Genomic DNA, 25097 nt, shown 5'->3' with positions numbered 1-25097 from the left:
AGGGGAGGGCAGATTGGGGGAGGGGATAATCAAAAGCAAACACTTCTGAGGAGGGACAAGGTCAAAAGAGAGAATAGAATAAAGGGGGGGAGAGGGAAAGTGGGTAGGATAGGATGAAAGGAAATATACTTAGTTTTTCACAACATGAAAAAAAAAGATAAGTGGAATTGGGTGGATAGATGGTCACTTGCTCTCTGAGAACCATAGAAATCTTTATGCTTCCCAAATATGCCTTCTTTAGCTTAGCAGAATGTATAAGCACAAAGGGCAACATAGCACATGACTCTTCCTTGATCCAGTTTATTGAAATGGACCATGATAGTGACTAACACCAACAGTTAAAATAATATTTGTATGGCTTATCCTTTCATGTCATCTAGTCATGTAGATAGTAGGAAGGAAGGAAGCAAACATTTATTAAACACCTACTCTGTGTCATAACTAAGCACTTTACAAATGTTAATGATAAATTTATATTTACCAATATTATTACGTACATTAAAGTGCAAACATGCATTTTACAAATATCTCATTTGATTCTCACACTTTTACATAGGTGCTATTATTATCAACCTCATTTTACATTTGAAGAAACTGAGGCAAATAGAGGTTTGTTTGTTTGTTGGTTTCCTCTTTTTTTTACTGACTTTCCTGGGTTCACACAGTTAGTAAGTGTCTGAGGTCACATTTGAACTCATGTCTTCCTGATTCCAGTTCTATCCACTGAACTACCTACTTGCCTCAAGAGTAGGGTCTGAAGCATAGAATATTAGATCTAGGAGGGCCCTAAATGATCATCTTATCTAACTCCTGCTTTTCAGATAACATAACTGAGATCCAAAATGTTTAAGTGATTTACCCAGGAAAATTGATTAACCCAGCGATAAAACTAGGACTATAAAGCAGCTCTTCTAATTCTCAATCCTGTTCTCCTTCTAAGTGATACAGTAAGGCTAAGGATAGCAACCTCAAAGGGTTGTTGTGAGGATCAAGTGATATAATATTTGTAAAGTGCTTAGCACAGTGACTGGCACATAGTAGGTGGTTAATAAATACTTTTTTCTTTCCTACTATCTACATAACCATGACATGAAAGGGTCAACCATACAAGCACTACTTTAACTACTGGTTGCTGTCCTCAGTCAGTATTCTAGCCTATTTCAAGAAAACCAATCAGGAAATGGTCACATCCCATGCTGCACTTCATGATTTGAGGCCTTAACCTGAAAACTGCCTGAAAGTGGACCTGCAGCTCTTGGATATACCAATTCTACAACAATTATTCACCGTCACATGCAAATGAACTTGAGGCTCTTAAAAAAGTTTCGATCAGAAACTCTGCCATTGGATTCAGTGTCTCCCACAAAAGTTTCCTTCCATTCTCCCTCTCCTGTCATTCCTCTTATTACCTAAGGCTAAATCTCTGGGGAATCTTGACTTCAGAAATTCTGTCACCTTCCACTAGGAGAGAATTGTTCAGCCAGAGAAGTGGAAGACCTCTGCCTGAACACAATCAATACTGAGAATTAAAAGTGGCATAAGCTGCTCAGGAAAAGGAAGAAAACAGTCAAGAGCCCAGGGCTTCTGACCCTTGAAGAGAGAGGCCCTTTGGAACAAATCAGACAAGGGAGATGTCAGCAGCCTTGGGATGTAAGGAAGGGTGGGGGTGGGGGAGGGTGCAGGATGATTGGATGTTGAGAAGAAGAGGATTAAAGAGTTCCCATTGAATTCAAGAAATATTAAAGCAGTTGCTCTGCTCAAGGCTATGCTAGGTTGTAGGGGACACTTAGAGGAAGCAGACCCTGTCTCAGCCTTGTTGGAGCCTAGAAACTAGAAGAGTGATAAGACAAGGATTCAGGGTAATCAAGGGCAGGTTGTGAAAGTGCAGAAGTGCAGGAAAGGCATGAATAAAGCATTGTGAGTGTTCCAAGGAGGGAAAGATCAAGTGCGTCTGAGGGGGTAAGAGGAAGTTGCATGGGAGAGGGGCACTGGATAAACTCTGAGCTTGGAGTATGGGCCAGATTTCAGCTGGCAGAAATTTGGAGAGATGGCATTTAAGGCAGAGGGGAAGGGATAATCAAAGACAAAGAAATAGGATAGCACTCTATATGTGTGCGTTATTGATATATTATTATGTTTAGGGAACACCCAAGTGTCCAACTTGCCTGGAGCATGTAGTAAAAAGGAGAGGGAAATAAATAGAAATAATATAATGAAATTAATCTATAAAAAGTAAGTAATAAAATAAAATAGATTTAAATAGTAATAATATTACTATATATGTGAATAAATTTAAATTAATAAAAATAAATTATGAATAAATAAATAAAAAGGCGAGGAAAATAAGACTAGAAAGGCAGGTGGAAGGTAGGTGATAGAGGACCTTGAGTGCAAAAAAATTTGGATGTCATTTGGTAAAAAATAATCTAATTCTCTGCCTCTTCTCTAGACCACTGCAGGGACAGAACAGCAATGCTGTATAGGATGAATTTATGGATATGAGAGATTGGAGGTGGGGAAGCAGATAATGATGATAATGATGATGATGATGATAATGATGATGATGATAATAATAATAATAATGATGATGATGATGATGATGATGATGATGATTACTGCCCTACATATAGAACTAAGGTTTTCAAGATGCTTTACATACATTTTTAGCTAGATGCCGAGCCCCATACCCCTACCTCTGCTGGATGTGTCCCAGAACTCCTGCTCCCCTCTGACCCTTGGACCCACTATCCTCTTGGTAGGGTACCATCTGCCCTGCCACTACTCCTCAAGGTCCTCAGGGCCTTGCCATCTGCCCTGACAGCTTCTTTGTCTAAGTATAATCTGGACTTGCTGTCTGCCATGAACAGAACATAAACATGAGTCCTCTTTTATGTGTTGTCTCTTCCAAATAGAAAGTGAGCTGCTGGGTTTTCTATTTGTATTCACAGCACTTAGCACAGTGTTTGACACACAGTAAGCACTTAATTAAAAAGTAGTTTCCATTCCATTCCATACATTATCTCATATTAGCCAAACAACAACCCTGAGATCTAAAGGCATTATGCTCCCCACTTTCTAGAAGAGGAAACTGTGGCCCAGAGCACTTAAGGGAGCTGTCCGTCATCTCACAACTAGTAAGTGCTGAGAGTGAGATATAACATAGCCTAGTAATAAGGGAATGGCATTTGGAGTGAAGAGGAGGACAGGAACGGAAGAAATACAATGGCTGCACAATCATCCCCAGGATTTGGCAACTGATAGGAAATGAAAACCACTTTAATACAGCTGACCAAGGGAAGGATGATGTTTATTTTTTTTAATTTTGCTTTGTTTTTTTGTTTTTTTTGTTTTTTTACATATCCAAATCAGCTACAGAAGAAAGGCAATGAAAAAAGAACAGCTGGGATGAAACCAACATAAAACTTGCAGTAAGACATTTGGGAAGAACAGAGAAAGACCGTTGTGGTTGCAAATGGGAACAGGGTCCCATGCGGCATGTTTGTGGTTTGGGTTTTGTTTTCACCAGAAAAAAAGGAACGTTTCTTAGCCCCAGCAGATCCTTTTCCCCCTTCCTCCAATTCCTACAGTTCCCTAAAGAGTAATTTCCTTTGACTAGATGAAGCTTTTCAGCTGTAATGACCTGTAAAAGAGACTTGCAGGATCTTCCCCAGTTATAAAACCATTAGTGTTGAAAGGCAATTGGGAGCATGATTTTTCTGTCCCCCAAAATGTCACCTCACTCTAGTGACGGCAAAGCTAAATATGTAGGGGTAGCACTCTAAGAGTGGACGTCTTTAGTTGTCCAAGTTTTCTGAAAGTCAGCAGCAGAAATATATAAACTCCCAAAGATAAACTCCAGAATTGTAAGGGTTGTGATAGCCATTTAAGAAGCATTTATTAAGCATAGAGAAGCATTAAACTTGCAGGGCACTTTGCTAAGCTCTAGAGATACAAAAGAAAACAAAAACAGCCCCTGCACTCAAGAAACTTACATTCTAATAAAGGAACAACAGGTAAAGAAGTAGGTACTTAAAAGGTATGTACAGAGTAGATGGAAGGGAATACGAGAGGAGAAAGCACTAACAGCCAAGGGTACTGGAAACATCCTCCTGCAATTGAGGAATTGAGTCTTAAAGGAAGTCAGAGATTCTAAGAGGCAATCAGGGGACAGAGCATGCCAGGACTGGGGGGAGAACCAGGGTAAAGGCATAGGGATGAGAGATGGAATGTAGTGTGGGAGGGTTAGCAAGTACACCAGTTTAGCTGAATTGTAGAGCATGTGAGGGTGGGTGGTAGGTAAAGTATTAGAAGTTAGGGAAGTTAGGATGGCACAGGTTATGAAGAATTTTAGGAGATATGTATCTGGTCTTCATTCAACCCTTACGATATGTTGTAACTATGCCACCGTCTCACAAAAAGTAGCTTCCATTAAGTAGAGTGGTGTTTTGTGGGATAAAAAATCCTAGCAATATTTCAAGAGGAAAAAAGCATGACCAACTGTGAACTGGCCACCTCAGGAAGGAGTGGAAGACTTTTGGAATTATCTGCCAGATGATAAATCCCTTTATTTATGCTCCTTTATTCAGGCAGATCATAGTCATTCTTCTTGATCAAATCTCCCAATTGGAAAATATGTCTGTGCTCCATACCCACCCTCCACTATAGTGGAACTGCTCTCTCCAAGGTCATCACTGACCTTCAAATTTCCAAATCCCAAGATTTCTTCCTTCTAATCTTCTCTGACCTTTCTGTAGCATCTGACCATCTCTGCAGCATCTGACCATTTCTATAGCATCACTATTTTCTAGTAACAGCAAAGCTGGATAGCTGTGTAATGGGGATGGAGGAGAAGGTTCAATAATATGGACTACCCTCTCTGGACACTCTGAGAAAGGACATTTTTCTGAGCATTCATTCTCTGTGTCCTTAGATTCTTCTTCCTCCAGACATTAGTGCCGATGCTCCTCAAGGATTTTATGTCCACAGGCCTTGTCTTTTCTTTCCCTACATTCTCTTAATGAGATCATTCATTCCCTTGGATTCAACTATTATATTTAGGACAATGACTCCCAAATCAATATCTCTAACTGTGACTTCTGGGAGTTCTAAAGCCCCAAACACACATTGCCAATAGGACATAAGGTCCTAGGTGTCACACCAGTACCTCAAACCCAACATGCCTCCAAACAAGCTGATTACTTTCTCCCCTCCCCCCCACCAAATTTGCTTGTTCTTTCAGACTTCCTGTTTATAATTATATAAGACACTCATGTTTAAAGCCCTGATCTTAACTCTGCCCTTTCCTCATATCCCTCAGTTGTCAAGTCCTAAAGATTCAGCCTCCACAATATCCCTTGAATCTGTCTTCTCTCTTCCCCATACCCCAACCCTAGTCATCCACTTAGATAAATCTAATAGGGGATAATAAGGACTGAACCTGTGATTTCATTGATATAGAGAGCTCCTAGGTAAGGAAAGTCTCTCTACCAATACAAGATGGTACTTTCTTTGTAACTTACAGAGTATCATGTAAAGCACTGAGAAGTTAATGACTTACCCAAAGTCATGTGGTCGGTATGTGTCTGAGGCAGAACTTAAACCTAGGTCTTTGTAGCTCTAAGGCCAGCTCTTCATGCTAGGCTGCCTAATATACCTCCTAAATAAGCCTTCCCATCTCTATTCTCTGTTGTTGTTGTTTGATCATGTCCAACTCTTCATGACACCATTTGGGATTTTCCTGGCAGAGATACTGGAATGGTTTGCCATTTCCTTCTCTAGTTCATTTTATAGATGAGGAAACTGAGGCAAACAGGGTGAAGTGACTTGCCCAGGGTCAGACAGCTGTAAGCATCTGAGACCAGATTTGAACTTGGGGAGATGCTATTCAATTCAACATAATTTCACATCTTTGATAGATTAATTATTCTTATATCCAGATCTAATCACTTTATCTTTTGTCTCAAAATCTTTTAAAGATTCTGATTGTAAACTTCCAAATAAAGTTCAAACTCCTTAGCCTGCACAATGTAATGCCAGCCTACTTTTTCAGCCCTTTTTCTTACTTCATGATGTAATAGATAAGGTGCTGGAATTGAAGTACCAAAGACCTATATTTGTTTCTTGCCTCTTACATCTATAAGCTGTGTGGTCTGGGCAAATGACCTGATCTCTTTGAACCACAGTTTTCTCATCTGAAGAAATGAAAAAATAATAACAAAAGTCCCTGTCACATAAGATGCTTATGAGACTTGAATAAGGTAATGAAAGTAGAGCATTGTGTAACCTTTGAAATACTACATTTATATTACTATCTTTTATTACTGTCTATTATCTTAATATATTTAACATATCACATACAATATTAATATATTATGTATAATGCTTAATGCATAATATATTAATATTATATTAATCTATACTTTATAATAGTAATATTACTATATATTACTATCATCATCATTATCTCATTTGTCTCACTTAAAAAATTCAGATTTAGGGAAAAATGACCCTCAGGCAAATCTCCATCCTATCATTATTCTTTCACATTTGATGTTCTCTGGACTATCACGCTGGAATAACCACTTTTTGTACATGAATAATAGCTTTAGAATTTAAACTGATTCTTGGTAGACTCAGTGAAAACAACTTTGAAATAAGGATATAACAGGACAAAAGAGATGATATGTACCTCATTCTGTCCCACGTGATTTTGATTTCCTCTGCTTAGTCTATATAATTCAAAAGCTTTTCATTCTGCATAGATTGGTGATTATGAGTATTTAGTATAAGAACATCCATTAAAATATTCTTAAATTTTTATTAGTCATTGTGCAGTCTATGCCATTGTGGTCAGCAGTATGGTCTACGATAATGTACCAATTACAGTACAATTTATTGGTTGACTTCTCTAGGATATTTTGAGGTCCATATTTGTAAAGTGGTGATTCATTGTTTGTCCAAGAAAGGCAGCAAACTTCTAATATATAATCCCAACCATAAGGACATGTCTTGGTAAGAATTTGGTAGCTAAATTTTTACAGCTTCCAAGGGATGTGTTGTATAGTTTCTACTGTTTCCTCACATGATCTATGTTGATCATAAATGTGAGCTTCTTAAGGGTTATCAGCCAGGTAGTACCACGAATAGAGAACTGAGCCTGGAGTCAGGAAGACCTAAGCTCAAATCCAGCCTCAGATACTAATTAGCTATGTGACTCTGGGCAAGTCACTTAACCTCTGTTTGCTTCAGTTTCCTCAACTGTAAAGTGAGGATAATAATAGCTCCTTCCTCCTGGAGTTGGTGTGAGAATCAAATGAGGCAATATTTGCAGAGTGCTTAGCATAGTGCCCGCCACATGGTCAGTACCTAGTAAGTGTTTATTCCCTTCCCTCATCTTTCTGTAATTTCCAGTGGCAGTGATTTGGTCCCAAATTGCCATCCTTTCTACAAACAAATCTAGATGATGATGATGATGATGATGTTGTTTTCCTCCAAGTGTTCCATATTCCATCAAAACCAGACTACTTTTGTACCTTATAAATAGCTGTTACTATCCTATTTCTTTCTCTTCACTCATGCTACAACTCCTGCCTGGGATGCCCTTCCCTCATCTCTGCTTTTAAGGCCTAGATCAAATACCATCTCCACTAGGAATCCTTCTTTGACTTTTCTATTTAAAAATAATCTTCCCTTTCTCCCCACCCTGGACCTCATATACCTCTTGATTTGTCTGTCCCTTATGCACTTATGCTGTCCTCTTTTTTGTTAAGATTATTTATGTATATCCTGCCACCATAAGCTTCACAAGGGCAGGGACTGTAACTTATTTAATCTTCATATATCCCCAGTACTTAGTGCATAAAAGGTGCTAAATATTTGCAGAATTGTTGAAGAATATAGCATGTCCTAACACTCTTATTAAATCAATCCTTGATGCATAAGACTAGCCCTGAGTATAACTCTGGACAGATACTATGAATACATCAGCATCTTTGAAAAAAGGACTGGGGAGTTTCCAGTGAATTGACCTGCTTTAGGAACATTTGGCTGTCTCTAGAAGTAGGGAATAGGCCAATCTAAGAATGCATTCAGGAACAGATTACATGCATCCAACTTCTAATTATAGTATACAATGTGAACAGTTCCTTCCCACCCCCAGAATCATCTGCCCATTTTGATTTTAAAAGATAATGAAGAAACTTGCTGTGTCTTCACAGTGGCACTCAAACATTGGCATGATCAGTTTGCATGATGTCAAAAATCTATATATCTGCAGTCACTTGGAAGGCTAGATAAATTTTCCTCGTTTCAACACCAATGTTTAATATAGTCTAAATACAAAGCCAGTGCCTTGCCTCCTAAATTGAAAGGCATAGAGACAAAATCATTTTTTAGAGACTCACCTGCAATGATTTGCTGCAAATCGATAAGACTCTTCCTAGACTCCTACTACCCTCAGACTCCTCTGGAGCAGTTTAGGAAAACAAAGTACAATAGGAGAGAAAATAATGATAAATGCTATTATATTGTTACACTGAGATGCTGATTGGTAGTATGGGGCAGGGGGAGAAACAGATGGGAAAGGAACTTACCCAGACAGAATGATTCTTGTTTCAATAAGAAATGCAAGATGTGAAACTGACAGGGGAAGGGGAAGATCATTGTTTGAATAACATCAGTGTAAACACAGATGCAAAAGAAATTGGCCAGGGAGTTGGAGGAGCCTGGCTTGAATAATGTTGCTTTACCAATAAAAACCATAAAAGAGGGAAAATAGAGAGCAGTTGATTGTTTCTGCAATTTTGGGAGATACATATAACCCACTGCTATCAGAACAGGAAGGAAGGTAAATAACCCTCTCACCTCTTAGTTGCTGGTTTGGTTTTTATTGTGGTTGTTTTTAATTGTCTATAACTTGTTGGGATTTTGCCAAATCACTCCTTACTTTCTTTTAGACCTGGGAAGGAGTATTGCATTTGGAATCAGAAGACCTGGATTCAATGCCTAACTCTGTCATTTCTTAGCTGCTCCCTTTGGGGTACGGTGCAAGTATTCTACCTTGCAGTGAGACGAATCACAACCAAATCCTGCCTCTGACACAACCCTCTTAACTTGGGCAAGTCACTTAACCTCCCTCAATTTTCTCATCTGTAAAAGGTTGGGGTTAGACTAGATGCACTCCGAAGTCCCTTTCATCTCTAAATCTATGACCTTATGATTTCTCTCCCCCTCATCATCTAAGCATCTTTTAAAAGAACTAAAATGCAACTTTTTTAATATACTACTGTACTTTGTAATTTACTTTCTCATGTACTTTTTAGTATACTTTATAATGTACTTTGTAGTGTATCTATCTGCGGGGATTTGAGACTTAACCCCTTACTGAGAAGTAGCATTGTATAGTGGGTAGAGAGCTAGCCTTGAAGTCAAGAAAACCCAGGATCAGGTCTTGCCACAAAGCTATACCGGATGTGTGGCCCTAACCATGTAACCTAATTTCTCCATATTCCTGGCAACTCATTTAGACCATAAGTTGCAGAGCAGTTGCGTCTGCATTGGTGTTCCTCACTGTGGAGTTCCCTACACAAATGAGGTCATGGATCAAGGTCAACAAAAAAAAGAGGGAACCAGAACAAAACAATCATCATACTGGACTTTAAGCTCCATGAAGGCAGGAATATGTTTTACATAGATTTTGTATCTCCTCTAGCATCTATATAGTGTTCTGTACACTATGGGAACTTAATACATGTTTATTAAGTAAATGATCATTAATATTATATTATCATTAATAGTAATGGTTATTTCTATCATCATAAATTATGATTAATATAATCAATTATGTTATAAAATAATTACTGTTATATAGTCATTATTGTGTACTTAATTTTATTAACACATTATTGTTATGAATAGTATTTATTTAACATTTTAAGGTTTGCAAAATGCTTTATGTACAGGATATTCCAAAATTCTTAGTGCAGTTTTATAGTAAACTTTAATAGCTTTTAAACTACACTAAGACTAGGGCAGGTAGGTAGCACAGTGGACAGAGTGCCAGGCCTGGAGTCAGGAAGACTCATCTTCCTGAGTTCAAATCTGGCCTCAGACGCTTACTAGCTATGTGACCCTGGGCAAGTCACTTAATCATTTTGCCTCAGTTTCCTTATCTGTAAAACGAGCTGGAGAAGGAAATGACAAACCATGCCAGTATCTTTACAAAAAAAAAAAAAACACCAAATGGGAATGTGACTCAACAACAACAACAAAGACTTTTGGGAAACCTTGAATGTTAACTCATTTGAAAAGGCAGGGAAGGGGGATCACAGATTGTGTGACTTCACAACTTTGTCCAGTGCCAGCCCTGTCTGCTATTTTTGTGAGGAGAGATTGAAAGCAAAAGGAGTTTATACTTCTACCAGAAAGATAAAAATTAAGTAGAGGGAAGACTTCTTCCCCACTGGGACAGTAAGACTGTAGAATGGGTGATTAGAGTGAGGCTACTGAATCTCCATCTTGCTTGATTTCTTTGCTTAAGAAAGGACAACCTGGGATAAGTCAGAGTGTCCTGCCTGAAGGCAACACTAAAAGAAGACTTTGGGGAAGTGATAGCTGTCTTCAAATATTTGAAGGGCTGTCACGTAGAAAAGAGACGAATCTGGTTCCATGTGGTCCCAGAAAGCACAACCAGGAACTATGAGTAGAAGTTACAAAGAGACAAATTTGGCCTTGATTTCAGGAAAAATCTTCCTAACAGAGCTGTCCAAAAATTGAAAGGGCTGCTCAGAGGGATCATGGGTAACCCGGCAAGGAAAATCTTCAATCAGAGGCTAGATGGTTCCTTGTTGGGGAAATTGTATTGTGGATTCCTATTCAAGTACATAGGGAACTTAGATGACCCTGGAGAATCATTAAGCTCAGAAATTCCATGGTAGAGGGGTAGAAAATATCATAAGATCATAGATTTAGGACTGGAAGAGAACCCACCAGACCCTTCATTTTAAAGAGGAGGAAACTGAGGCATAGAGTAGTTAGGTGATTTACCCAGGGTTACACAGGAAGTTCAACTCCTTTATTTCAGAGATGAAGAAACTGGGGCACAGAACAATTAAATGACTTACCCAGAGGCCATAAAGCTAGCAGGTATCTGAAGTAGGATTTGAACCCATGTTTTCTTGATTCCAAGTCCAGTGCCTTATCCACTATATCACATCCACAGCAGTCTCTTTTTACCTTAGGGTTCCATATACTAGAGCTGAACAGGTTGGCATTTCAATCACAATTCTGTAAGATATGTGTTTCATCTTATCCCTGTTATCATAAGCTGAAGAAGCAGCAATTCTCAGTGAGAAGAGATGCTATAGAAAGGAAATTCCCTTGTGATAAACCCCAGGAGCTAGAATAAGAGTGAGAGAGAGGGGGGAAGAAATCCTTCTTGAAAAGGGACAGCTGCTTCACAAAAAAGTGACAAGTAATCATCTTTTCAGTGGGGTGATAATATTTTTGGTTGAGCTTACATGGACCTACTTGAGCAGGGCTGTGTGACAAGAAGTAACTGTGTTAACAGCTTCTCTGGTAATGCAGGAGAGCTGAGGAGTTCTCTCTTTCTAAGGGGAAATATGGCTTCCTTCTTGCCCCCGACCCAGTTAAAAGCTATAGAGCAACTAACAACTAAATAAAATTCTGATTTTATTTAATACCATTCATGATGTTTGTTGCTTTGAAAACCCTATAAATGAACAGATCTCAGCCCCAGGGCTAGCCATAGTCTGAGCTATTGAGTAGAGGGGAAAAAAAGATGCATTTCTGCATCTAATTTAAATGTTTTACATTTGGTTTCTCTGAGAAGTCAATTTGTCCATCCCTCCATCTTTGGTCATTCAATGGGGTATTGCCTCGGGCAAACTGAGACCTGGGAAAGACCTTAATTTAGAAAGACCAAGATCATCTGCTGAATCGCTGGCCACGGCCAGCCATCTTGACTTTTCTCTTACCACTGGACTTCAATGACTCTGAAGGAGAGAGTAGGGCTGACAACTTTATACAGATCTACATCACTTAAATCCAGTTCAGGTGAAAGTCAAGACCACCCTCATGGCATCACTGATCCTCTTTGAGAATGAAGGATGAACAACAACCTCCACGTAGGACCACACTTACATTAGGCCAACCACATGCTGCACAGAATCTCTCCAGAAGACTTTATCCTTTCTAAGTGTCCTTTCTCTAAGCTTCTATGGCATTGGGATTGGCTTATTCAGTATGGAAAAGTGATTGGCTGAGCTCTGCCTAGCTCAGGGTATCCAGCCTAGTCTTCATCATAGCTCTTCAGATGGGGTGGCTTAGGAAGGGACCACACATATTTTATTAATCCAGCATCCCTCAAGAGGTCAACTTGTTCTTCATAAGACATTTCCAATCCTTTTCAGTCTACAGCTGTTCTATATCTCTTTGATTTTCCTGAAGTAAACCAATAAATTTCAAGCTCAGATGAACCCTATTCTTGGTGTTCATAGTTAATTACTAGGCCTTTGTTAGGTGTTTACTCTGTGCCAAGCACTGTGCTAAGTGCTGAGAATATAAAGAAAGGCAAAAACATGTTTCCTGGTTTTAAGAACTCACATTCTAAGGTGGGGAAAGGAAGGAAGATATTCAAATAACTGTGGACCTACAAGATATACACAGTGTAAAGGGGAGGTAATTTAAGAAGGAAAGGGAGAAGAGGGAATACTGCAGGAATATTGTAAATTATAGTTATGTAGGTGTATGCCTCATATTCCTACTAGACTATAATTTCCACAAAGGCAATAACAATATATATCAAATTTTATATCTTATCCATCACCTAGTACAGTACTACAATCAAAATAGGCAATAATCATCTACCTACTTGAATTGAACTGACTTTTGTGGAGGAACATGCTGTAATGAGTTCCTGGTACTGTTACATTCAGAGATATTATATCCAAGAAAGACTACTGTTACAAGAAACTCGGAGTTGAAAGGTACCTCAGAAGCCATCTATTCCAACTGAAAACTGAACAAGAATCCTTTGTATAATAATCCTGAGAAGTAGCCTGCTAACCTCTATGTGAAGACTTCAAGTACCTCACCATTTTTCCTCAATTTTTTTCAGCAAATTTAATGCTATCTTTATGTTCAGCTAAAATCTGACTCTTCAGAATATATAGTAAGACATATTACACTGAAAATCTGATATAACTTTTGATTAGAGAAACACAAATTAAAATAACTCTGAGGTACCACCTCACACCTATCAGCTTGGCTAATATGACAGAAAAAGAAAATTATAAATGTTTGAGAGGATGCGGGAAAATTGGAGCACTAATACACTGTTGATGGAACTGTGAACTGATCCAACCTTTCTGGAGAGCAATTTTGAACTATGCCCAAAGGGCAACCAAACTGTGCATACCCTTTGATCCAGCAATACCACTACTAGGCCTGTATCCTAAAGAGATCATAAAAAAGGGGAAAAGGACCAACATGTACAAAAATATTTATAGCAGCTCTTTTTGTGGTGGCAAAAAATTGGAAATAGAGGAAATGTCCATCAGTTGGGGAATGGCTGAACAAGTTGTGGTATATGAATATAATGGAATACTATTATACAATAGAAATGATGAGCAGAATAATTTCAGAAAAAGCCTGGAAAGACTTGTATAAACTGATGCAAAGTGAAATGAGAAGAACCAGGAGAACATTATACACAGTAACAGCAACATTGTGTAATAATCAACTAGAAATGACTTAGTTCTTCTTAGCAATGTAATGCTTCAAGACAATTACAAAGGAATCATGATGGAAAATGCTATCCATATCCAGAGAAAGAACTAATAGGCTCTAAATGCAGATTGAAACATAGTTTTTATTTTCCTTATTTTTCCATATTTTTCCCTTTTGATCTGTTTCTTCTTTCACAACTGTGACTAATACAAAAATATCTTTTACACGAATGTACATATATAGCCTATATCAAATTGCTTACTGTTTTAGAAAGAGGGGAATGGAGAGGATGGAGGGAGAAAAATTTGGAACTCAAAATTTTGTGAAAATAAATGCTAAAAATAGTCTTCACATAAAATTGGGGTGGGGGAAGAAAGTACTATTAAAAAAGAAAGAAAAAGAAATCTTATACATTGAAGGTTTTGCCCTTAATAGTCTAAACCAGCCCAATAAGCAAGCCTTCTATGTATAAGGCAACACACTAGGTACTGGGGCTTCAGGCCCAGCATTCTCATTAACCCTACCCTGCCAAAATAAAAAAAAACTAGGCTGCTAAATACTTTGACACCGAGATGGAGTTTCTTCTAGAGATGAAAGTTTTAGCCAAAAGTTAACTAACTGCAAGGCACTAGCTCATTAGGATGCCTTTGTCCATTAATTATGTAAATATGATATTGATTATTAATTAGTGCACTTAAGGATGTTTAATAAGAACTTGGAAGATGAATCTTTTTGACTTGTATTTAACCATAAATTATATAAGCAATAAAGGCTACATAAGCAATAGCTGCACAATTGCATTTTGTGAATAGAGGAAACCTATAAGGGATACTGAGAGATTTAATTGACATTTAACAAGATAACTACAGCAAATTAATTAAGAATTATCTCCAAAAATATGAATTACCTTCTAATAATAGTTTAACCAGCTATACTACAATGCTGGCACCTTCTTCCTGCTGTTGAAATGTCTGAATACAATCTGTCTCTAGTTGAATAGATAACTCTCATTCATCTCCTACAGTTTATCAATTGGAAATAATTACTGAGAAACAGAATATCCTGGGCACCGTGGAGGAGGTAGGAGAAGAGTAAGATATGGTCCTTACCTTAAAGGATCTTACAATCGAGTTGGAGAATATTTTAGGTCACCTCGTTATCCTACCCCACCTTCCAGCTTCCTCTCAAAGCCATAGATGCTCAGAGTTGGGACAGACAGGGACAGACCCTGTCTTTGGTTTTCATCACATTCATTGTCTTCTTTGACGATGTCACTCCATACCCTCAATTTCATCAAAAACCTCTATGCCTCCCAAATCACTTCCAAACCTAACCTCCTTCCTGGTATCCAGAAATTACATTTCTAACTGGCTGCAGGACATCTCCACTTGGTTGTCCCTCTACCTCAAACTCAATATGTCCCAGACTAAGTTCATTTTCTTTTTCAGAGTGGCAGCTTGGTGTGGATAGAGTGCTAGACTCAGTCAGGAAGACTTGGGTCCAAATCCTAAGGCTGATACTTGCTAGCTATGTGGCCAATGGGCAGATTGCTTAACCTCTCAGACCATGTTTTCCCATCAGCAAAAAGAAGATAATCTGTCATATCTTCCTTGGAGTGATGTTATAATGTGAGGGACTGTCTGATGTTGGCAGCTACCAGGTTGGGCGCTGTGGCAAGAGTAGGGTAAGATCTGGGTGTTTTGGAAGTCGAGGCAGGGGCTGTGGTAGGCAGAGTCGTGGTGAACTGGGATGGGCTGGATACAGAGAAGCCCTGAGGCAGTGGGCAGTGCTATGTGAGATAAGCTGGGTACAAGGAAGTAGCCGGAGCTTGAGCTCCTGAGGCAAGGGGCGGTGCCACGTGGGAGTGGGACGGCAGAGGACTGAGTTCCCTTTGCTTAGTCCCCTCCCTATATGCAACGTCATCCCCAGATGCCTCTTGTGACCTTCCTGACTTCCTGGGTCCCTTTGTGCAGCACTGACCCCAGTCCCCTCCTCCCAGTATTCCGAGTCTGACTTCCTAGGTCACGTACTCTGTCTATGCGCTAATCCCAGATGCCTCCTCCCTGTATCCGGTCCTAGCCTCCTACGTCACTCCCTCCCCCTTGGTGTGCTAAACTCAGACAGCCCCTTCCAGTATCTGACCCTACAATCATTGGCTAGTAAGCGGGCTGGGGAGGAGGGGCTAGGTAGGTATTTAGGAACAAGCGTGGTCAGATCGCACGCTCTCTCCTGGCTCCTGTTCTGTTGCTCTGGCCTTGCTGCTTGGGCTTGCTATGATGGCTTGCTGTGATGGCCTCTGAATAAAGCTCTGGTGTTGGCGCCTCCCAATGGCTCATCTCTGTGTGTTTATCCGGTTGAGAACCGAAGACTCGGAAGTGAGTATGACTCTGGTAGTGTGCTCCTTATAGGAGGAGAGGGTACCGGTGTGCGGCCGGCAGAAGGTCGGCGTGCGGCCAGTGCATTATAATGTTCAAATGAGGCAATGTATGGAAAGAATTTTACAAGCTTTAAAGCCCTGTATAAATGCCAATTATTTCCCTCCCAATGTTTTCCTCCCTGTGACTTTTTTGTACCACCATTCTCATGTTCACAAACTTGGGACTATTTTTGACTCTTCCTCCTCCTTGCTTCTCTCATTCAATCCTATTGACTCTCTCTTCAAACCATCTATCTCTTCCATCCCTCTTCTCTATTTCTATTACCACAACCCTAGCTCAGACCCTCATTATTCCCTACCTGGACTACCTAGACATTAACTTCCTTGTAAGTCTTCTTCTCTTTCCCATCTATGATTCATTCTTCATCCTATTATCAGAAAAAAATATTTCTTAATTATATTATAGTCATGTTACGTCTTTGTAACATGAGGTGGTAAGGTAGCACACTGAGCCTGGAGTCAGGAAGATCTGAATTCAAATCCGGCCTCAGACACTTACTACATATATGACTTTGGGTAAGTCATTTAACTTGTATTTGCATCAGTTTCCTCAACTGTAAAATGGAGATAATAAAATTAAATATGAATTGGATTACTGCTAATATCCTTTTCATAGCTACAGTTTTGTGATTCTTTGATTATCCCGAATGTGACTAATAAAATGGAGTTTCAGATTCAGTCAATCTTCTGGAAAATTGAAAAGGGCAAAGTTTGTGGAACTTCCTATCCTTTTTTTTTTTTTTCCAAATCACTTTTCTCCTTTCTGGAATACCATTCTTCAAGCTCACCCAAGAGGCCTCACTCAGAAACCAGATAGTCCATCTTCTTCATTTTAAACATGAAGAAACTGAGGCCCAGGAAGATGGAATGTTTTATTCCAAACATGAAGACTAGTAAGCATGAGTAGCAGGATTTGAACCTTTCACTCCAGAGGCAAAGCTCTTGTTGCTTCCATATGTAAAACTCAATATACATGCATGGTTATTGGGACAATTAATAAACCAGAAGCAATACAGACCACTGTCACACATATGGCCCCTTGGGTTGTGTTTTGTTGTGAGGTCAAATAAGGGTTGTTGTGAGGGTAAAATGAGGTGATAACTGTCAAGTGTTCAGCACAGTGCCTGGAATATATTAGATGGTTAGTAAATGCTCAAAAATTCTTAACCACTCCCTAGTTGCCTAACTTTAACCTCCTTTGCCCGGCATTCAAAACCTTTAACAACCTAAAACCACAGAACCTTTCCAGCATATCTCAGGTGACTCCCCTCCATAGACACAGTCTAAGATCTCGACAAATCAATCAATTCGCTGTCCCTAAATGTAAAACATATAGTCACATCTCTAGGCCTTTGCTTAGTTTATTCCATATACCTAGTATGCCTTCTTTCTCTGTCTTCCCCTGTTGTCCACCTACTTATCATTCTAAACCCAAATTTAAGAGTGCCTTCAGAAAGTCTTCTCTGTTTCCCCTTGATGAGTAACAGCTTTAACTCTAAGACCTTTCAGAGTACCTTGTTTACAATTCTCTAATACTCTTACCATGCAATACCATGTATTCTACTTCTCTGGGTTAGTTTCTTATACCCTTAACAGCCTGTAAGGTCCTGGAGGGCAAGGTCCATTTTTTAGCTAAAATGTGTATCTGTTTCTCCCCTTCCCCACCCCAACCCCCATTATAGTGCTCTATGCACAAAAGCAGCTTAATCAATGTTTTCTGATCGTTTGATTGCAATCCCAGTAGATATACCCCATGGGCGTTAGAAAATACAGGACAAAAATGAAAATCAAAACTGGAGGTAAACATCTGGGAATCAAAGAATCACAAAACTATAGCTATGAAAAGGATATTAGCAGAAATCCAATCCAATCTCTTCTGTTAAGGGGCAACTAAAGCCGGGTGACTTGCCCACAGTAAAGCCCAAGTAACTTGCCTTGGGTCACACAGCATCATAGGCGGAGAACTGAAAAACTCTGCATCAGTATGACTTCTCCAGAGGGGTGAACGAGGAGAAAGAAAAGCAGACAATCAAGTACTGACTTCTGAAGGGCACCTCATCACTCATAAGACTGACTTCCACGGTTTTGAATTTATTCAACAAATGATATTTACTGGGTGCAGTCTTAAGGGGAAAAAATCATCTCCACAAGAGATGCCTTCCTGCTTTCCAAGAAATAACTCAAATAAATGGAAGGCCTCAAGAGACGGCCTGCCTATTAGGTAAGCAAAACAATATGCATTCTATCCTAACAATGTTCATTGTCGCTTGCTATCTGCACCCCGCTCAGCTATAGAAACATCAGCATTTTCCACTGTGAAGATACCTCCTAGGGCAAGCACCTTTCCTTTCCCTCAGCAAGGTTCTTTAATGATTAAGTGGTACTTCCTTTGTCATGATCAGCTGCTATTTGGCTGGTGTCAATGGTCTACACTGGTTATGTAAAACCCCAAAAAAAACCAGATCCCAGTGGGCTACATATTGACTTAGAAAACCTTAAATTAACATTTTGTTCTTGTTGTTATTTATTAGATTAGCCACGTCTGACTCTTTGTGATCTTATCTAGGGTTTTCTTGGCAGAGATTAGAGGGGTCTGCCATTTCCTTCTCCAGCTTATTTTACAGATGAGGACCTGAGTGAAACAGGGTGAAGTTATTTGTTGAGGGTCACACAGCTAGTAAGTGTCTGAAGCCAGATTTGAATGAGTCTTCCTAACTCAAGGCCAGGCACTCTGTCCACTGGGCCACCTAGCTGCCCAAATTAACATTATCCATGTTGTATTTATTGTATGTATGTATGTATATACACACACACACACACACACACACACACACACACATATACACATATAGGTATGTGCATACATATGTACACATCTAAATGTGCATACATATATGTTTATGTACGTGTGCATACATTTATATGTGTGTGCATCTACATATACATTATATATACATGTGTGTGCATATATGTGTGTATACATATATATATATACCCACACACACATATATATTATATATGTATTATGTATAGTTAAACATTTCCCAACTGTATTTTAATCTGATTTGGCAGTGTTTCAGAGTTTTATAGGCAGCCAGCAGTCCAACGGCCGTAAGTGTGACACTGGTCTATACTGCTTCTGATTTATTAATTGTCTCAATAATCATGCATGTATATTGAGTTTACTTATGGAAGCAACAAGAGCATTGCCTCTGGAGTGAAAGGATGCAGGTTCAAATCCTGCTTCTCATGCTTACTAGTCTTTGTGATTAGAATAAGACATTCCATCTCCATAGGCCTCAGTTTCCTCATGTTTAAATTGAAAAGGTTAGACTATCTGGTTTCTGAAGTCTCTTGAGTGAGTTTGAAGAATGATATCCCAGAAGGGAGAAAAGGGTTTTGAAAAAAATGGGGGGGGGGGGGTTTGGGAAGTTCCACAAACTTTGCCCATTTCAGTTCTCCAGAGGGTTGGCGAGTCTGAAGTTCCATGTTTTCAGTCATATTTACAATAAACCATAGGACCTGCATACCAGTAGGACCTTAGAAATCATTCTACTCTCTCTGGTCACATGATCCTAAACTTGTATTTGCTCATCATAATAGCCCAATGAGTAAAGAAAGGGGAGACAGGAGGAAGACAGGAATTATTCCCTCCATTTTATAGAAACTAAGGGCCAAGAAGGTTGTGACTATCCCTAACTCTCACCACCACCACAGAGTGAAGTCCAGGTTTCATGATGCCTAACCCTATACATAATCTTTTTTCATCAGACCACAAACCTTCCCTATTCTGGTTTGATAGGAAGGCTCTGTGAATTTGTTCATTTCTCCCCTTGGGCTCTTCTTGGAAAAGAGAGAGATCAGACAGAGATATCCAAGCAACCATCTTGTCTTGCATTTTTCTACTTCTCTTAAGTATGAGCAGCCTTAAAATAAGGCAATCATTTCTCTAATCTGCCCAGCTAATGTGGATAGGATGATTTGTTTTCCTTGATAAGAAAAATGAGAATGAATGAAGGTCTAAGCTGAAATCCAAATGGGACAAAGCCATAAAGCCTTAGGGCTGGAAGGTCACACAATTCAGAAATCTCCCTAATGACATCCTTGATGGGTGGACATCTGACTTGTGATTAAACATTTCTAGTGAAAAAAATCAACAGCCTGAGATTGTGTGTCATGGTAGAAGGATTGATATACTTGGGCTCAAATCTTGCTTGAGATACTTCTTAGTTGTGTATCTAATGGGTTGGTCACTTAATGTCTCAGTTTCTTCCTCTATAAAATGGGGATAATAATACTTGCACTGCATATCTTGCAGAAGAAATGTTGGTTTGAACAGTCTGAGAGCATAGTGGCATTTATGAACAATAAAACAGGGGTGTCAAAGAGCACAGTGAAATGGGTTAGATTTTGGGGAAATCATGTGTGATAAGATTAGGCACGTTCAAAAGGAGGCAGTGTGGAGAAGGGGCATGTACCAACAAGGTGAAGTTGGATGACAAGGACTGGGAATGTGTTTAATATGTTATGAGTTTAATCTTGGAGATTTACTCAATAATGATCACATTGACTTGGGCCCCCACTCTGGTTTACTCCTGATAATATGACAATTAAATTAATATATTTTTATTTGCCCCTTTCAGCTTCTTAACACACACACACACACACACACACACACACACACACACACACACCAGAAAATATTGAGGCTAGCAGAGGTATTAACCACCGAACAGTTTCATTAAAAGAATTAAAGAACAGGAAATGGACCAGCTTGTGAGACCCTTTAGCAAGGTAATAATTACAGGTCTCTCCTTCCCCTTCTAGTGAATTCCATTTCCTGCCCCCCAGATGTTATTGGAAATCCCTCAAAATCAGCATCAGTTAATGAAATAATTGCCATACATTGCTATCATGGGTTCCAAGGCAAGTAGCTGCTCTCAACTCTCTGGCTTCTTCTTCAAGAGCATCTCTCTGGAGTTTTTGGTGTCCTAACTTTCAGAAAGGTCTCTCTTTTTTTGGTGATGAATTCATTACTTGATTAGGACCACAGCTATTTGAATCTAGACTTGTCACAGAATCTCAAAATTGGAAGGGAACCTAGAAACCAGTCAACCCAAAATTGTACCCTCAACAAGAATCTTCTCTACTTCCCCCCAAAGTCATCATCCAGCCTCTCCTAGAAGATCTCCTGTAAGGGACTCCCTTTTCTCATTCTGCTCTTGGATAGCTCTCATTGTTAAGAAATACAGATAAGTGGGAGAAAACAAACAAACAAAAAAACAGTGAAGCAGACTAACCCCATTCATTAACAGAAGTTTAACAACTCCAATCAATCACCACAAAAGGATCAAAAGACCCCAGTAATCACCATAATTAATAAATATTTTATCTCCTTGCCAAGAAGAGAGACATACTAGTCAAAAGAAAAACCAGCTTAGAATAGAAGTTCATTTTCAAAACTTTATGGTGGAGGATGGTAGATGATAGGTAATATTATGTCATTAAATATCAAAGAGTGGTAGAGGAAAACCTGTGTCTGTAAAAAGATTGGTGTGGAACCTGATTAGGCCAGATCACTCCAAGAGAACTTAAAGATGAAACTGAAAGTAAAGCAACAAACGTCTTGGGGGGGGGGTGGAACAGATTTATCAGCATTTCTATAACAAACTATTTTCATAATCAATGACAAAAGCATTAGCATTCTAACAGCTCAATCCTTGATGTACTATGTGAGGAAGTAGAATATCCTTCCAGTAATTCTATAGAGCTACATCATGGGATAGTATAGCATACCGCCATCTTCAAAGAATCTAAATTGCAGGTGACCCAAAAGGCAATGGAGAGAAATGTGGAGTAAAGAAATAGGCTGCAAAATATTAACAATAATGATCTACTCAGAAGTGTCATAAAAGATATCATTCAGGAAATGTATGATTAGAAAATTAGATTATCTGAAAGAATTACAAGAGTGAGGGATGACAGATGGAAAACTCACATACAAAGTGCCTGGATCCACATTGTGTTAATTGACCTAAAGGAAGCTTTCTAGCACATTGGGTTGGGAAACCACATGGATGAGAGTCCCACAAGATGAGAAGCTGTGGATAGGTTACTATCTGTAACATATGAGGGAGTACTCACATTAATGTGACCATGCACCAGTTAAAATATATTCAACTCTTCCTTCTCTTGTTTTGGATTTGTCTGTTCTCTCCTCCTCCCCTCACCACTGGAAGCTCAGTGGGATGGCCAATGATTTAGCTCTTCTCACAATGATTGACAGCATTACCACTGTCTGTTATGGCTGTCTCTGGAAAGCTGTGGGATGAGTAAGGTCCTAGTGAAATCTCGGCTGATTTTATTGGAACAAGAAGCCAAAAACCATGAGCACAGTCTAATAAATAAATGTGGTTAAAATGAAGCAAGGTAGATGACCCTTTTCCTAGCACACATCTAAATAGACCTCTACTCTAGAAGTTGCTCCATTGAACCAGACTGCCTTCTGGGGGAAATCAACAGCCTCCTACTCTCTCACTTAAAGACACAGTACCTGGGAATTCATCCATTTCCCCCATAAAGTTTTCTCTCAGAAAAATGAGCCATATACAATGATGGCTCAAAAAAGCAACTAGAATATTTTTGCTTCCTTATCGCCATAGTTTTTTCATCTTAATATCAAGATAATTCAGAATTATGGTGGCACAAAGAAGGTACTTAATAAATGCTCTATCATTTATCTATCTCTCTGTCTACCTACCCATCATCTATCTATATTTATCTCTCTCTCTCTACCATCTAGCTAGCTAGCTAGCTATCTGTCTACCTATCATCTATCTATATCTGTCTATCCATCTGTCTATCTATCTCTTTATAATATCACCTCATTGGGTCCTTACATCTTCCTATGAAGGAGCTAGTTTAAGGGTAATCATCCCTCACATTTGCAGATGTGGAAACTGAGTCTCAGAGAAGCCAAGTGACTTAAATCATCACACAGGTATCAAGTGGTAGTATAAGGATTCAGGGCCCTGACCTTTCAACTCAAAGCCAAGGCTCTCTCCCCATCAGTGCACAATTGTATTGTCCCCTAGATGAAGATTTCAATAAAAAGCCATGGTCAAAGCACCTTGTGCACAGCCAGGGGCTTTAACCAAACCCAAACAGAGGAAACGCGTCCAGCTTATCTCAGCTGGTAGCTGGCTCCTTCCCTGCTTGCCTCCCGAACTCCACAGAGAAATGTTTCAGACAACACAGCTAGACTGGCTACTTCCTACCCTCCTAACGCCTAAGTGAAGTTCAACAGAAAGCAATTAACAGATGTCTTCCCAGCAGTGAGAGTCAGAGTTCTGCTGGAGAAATGAGTGCAGACACATCTTAGCATATCACAGGGTGGCCCTCATTTACTCCCCATTACCCTGCTAAAAATAGCCCTTTCTTTTCCTTGGCTTTCTGTCTTTATTAACATCAGTCCCAACAGGACTGCTCCTTTCCCTTTCAAATTGCCATCTCCAAACAAGAGCCAGTGGACGTTGGTTTTTTTTCCCTCTCTGCTTCAAGGGGTGCCTGCTAACTATCTCTAGCATGGCCGTACTTCTGAGCTTCCCCCACATACTCCATTTCATTAACCCCAGGGCCACAGGAGGCAAGGAGGCACCCTCTACCCCAAAGGAGGAAACACAATGTAGCCGTCCCTAAGAGGCCACCACAAGCAAAGGGCTGCACAGCCTTCTAGCAAGATCTCATTTGGTGACAATAAATGAGCACGTTTTCAAGCATCCAAAGTGATTAATTTCTCGCCAAGGCTGTCAGTGAGCTGTCACAGCCTGACAATCTTGTCATAAGTGTCATTCATAAGGCTGCAACTCTATTCCACATCAATGTCATTACACAATTACATGTGGTTTATAAAGAAGGCAGGTGGGGGTTGGGGGTGAGAAATGAACAGAAAAACACATGAGATATTTAGGCAATTACAGACCTTGCTACTCTGAAAAGCAGCCGCTGCTGCCAGCAATTAGATCTCTCCTGATTTGTTCATTTAGGCAAATTATCAATTATTTGGAGATATCTGCCTAGGCAGGTTTTTTCCTCTCTCTCTCTCTCCCTCAACCGAAACCATTCAGTGAGCCCTGTCATCACTGATAGAAACAGAATTGAGGGGAAAGAACTCCACTTGGGGTCAGAAGGCCTCAGTTTATCACCTATGGGGGGACAGTGGGAAGTGAAGGTTTCAGGACTTTTATATAGGCAAGATCATTGAGCTGTTTAAATGAATATTCTTTCTTTTAATGAGTAATGTTCTTTATGCTTAACAAAATAGAAATAAGTAAATGCAACTCATTCTGTCTTTCCTACCCATTTTTTTCTTGCTTTGCTTGCTTGGTTTTCTAGTGGCTAGATGACCGAGTTCTTGAATCAGGAAAACCTGAACTCGAATCTGGCCTCAACTGTGTGACCCCAGGAAAGTCACCTAACTACTGTCTGCCACCTTTTCCTGAATCGCAAAATGCAGATCATAATAGCATCTACCTGAAAGGGTTGTTGTGAAAATCAAATAAGATAATATTTGTGAAGTGCTTAGCAAAGTGCCTCAAACACAGTGAACACTTAATAAATGCTTGTTTCCTCACCCTCTTTTCTCTTCCTTCCTTTTCCCTCTTTCCCTCCCTCCTTCCTTCTTTCCTTTCCTCCTTCTCTCCCTTCTTCCTTCCCTCCTTTCTTCCTTCTTATCCTCCTTCCTTCTTTTTTCTTTCTTTCCTTCTTTTCTTCCATTCCTTCTTGCTTTCTGCTGTACCATATCATTCTGTGGTAGAGTAGAAATAGCCCTGAGAAAGAATTCTTAAAAATTTCGTTGTCTTAATACTTTACATTTATCGATTGAATCAATATTTGTACATAAATGTGGTTATAC

The sequence above is a fragment of the Vombatus ursinus genome, unplaced genomic scaffold, assembly GCF_900497805.2.
Source record: "Vombatus ursinus unplaced genomic scaffold, bare-nosed wombat genome assembly UNPS02014798.1, whole genome shotgun sequence".
In the NCBI taxonomy this organism is placed as follows: domain Eukaryota; kingdom Metazoa; phylum Chordata; class Mammalia; order Diprotodontia; family Vombatidae; genus Vombatus; species Vombatus ursinus.
Note: the sequence above shows the minus strand (reverse complement) of the source record.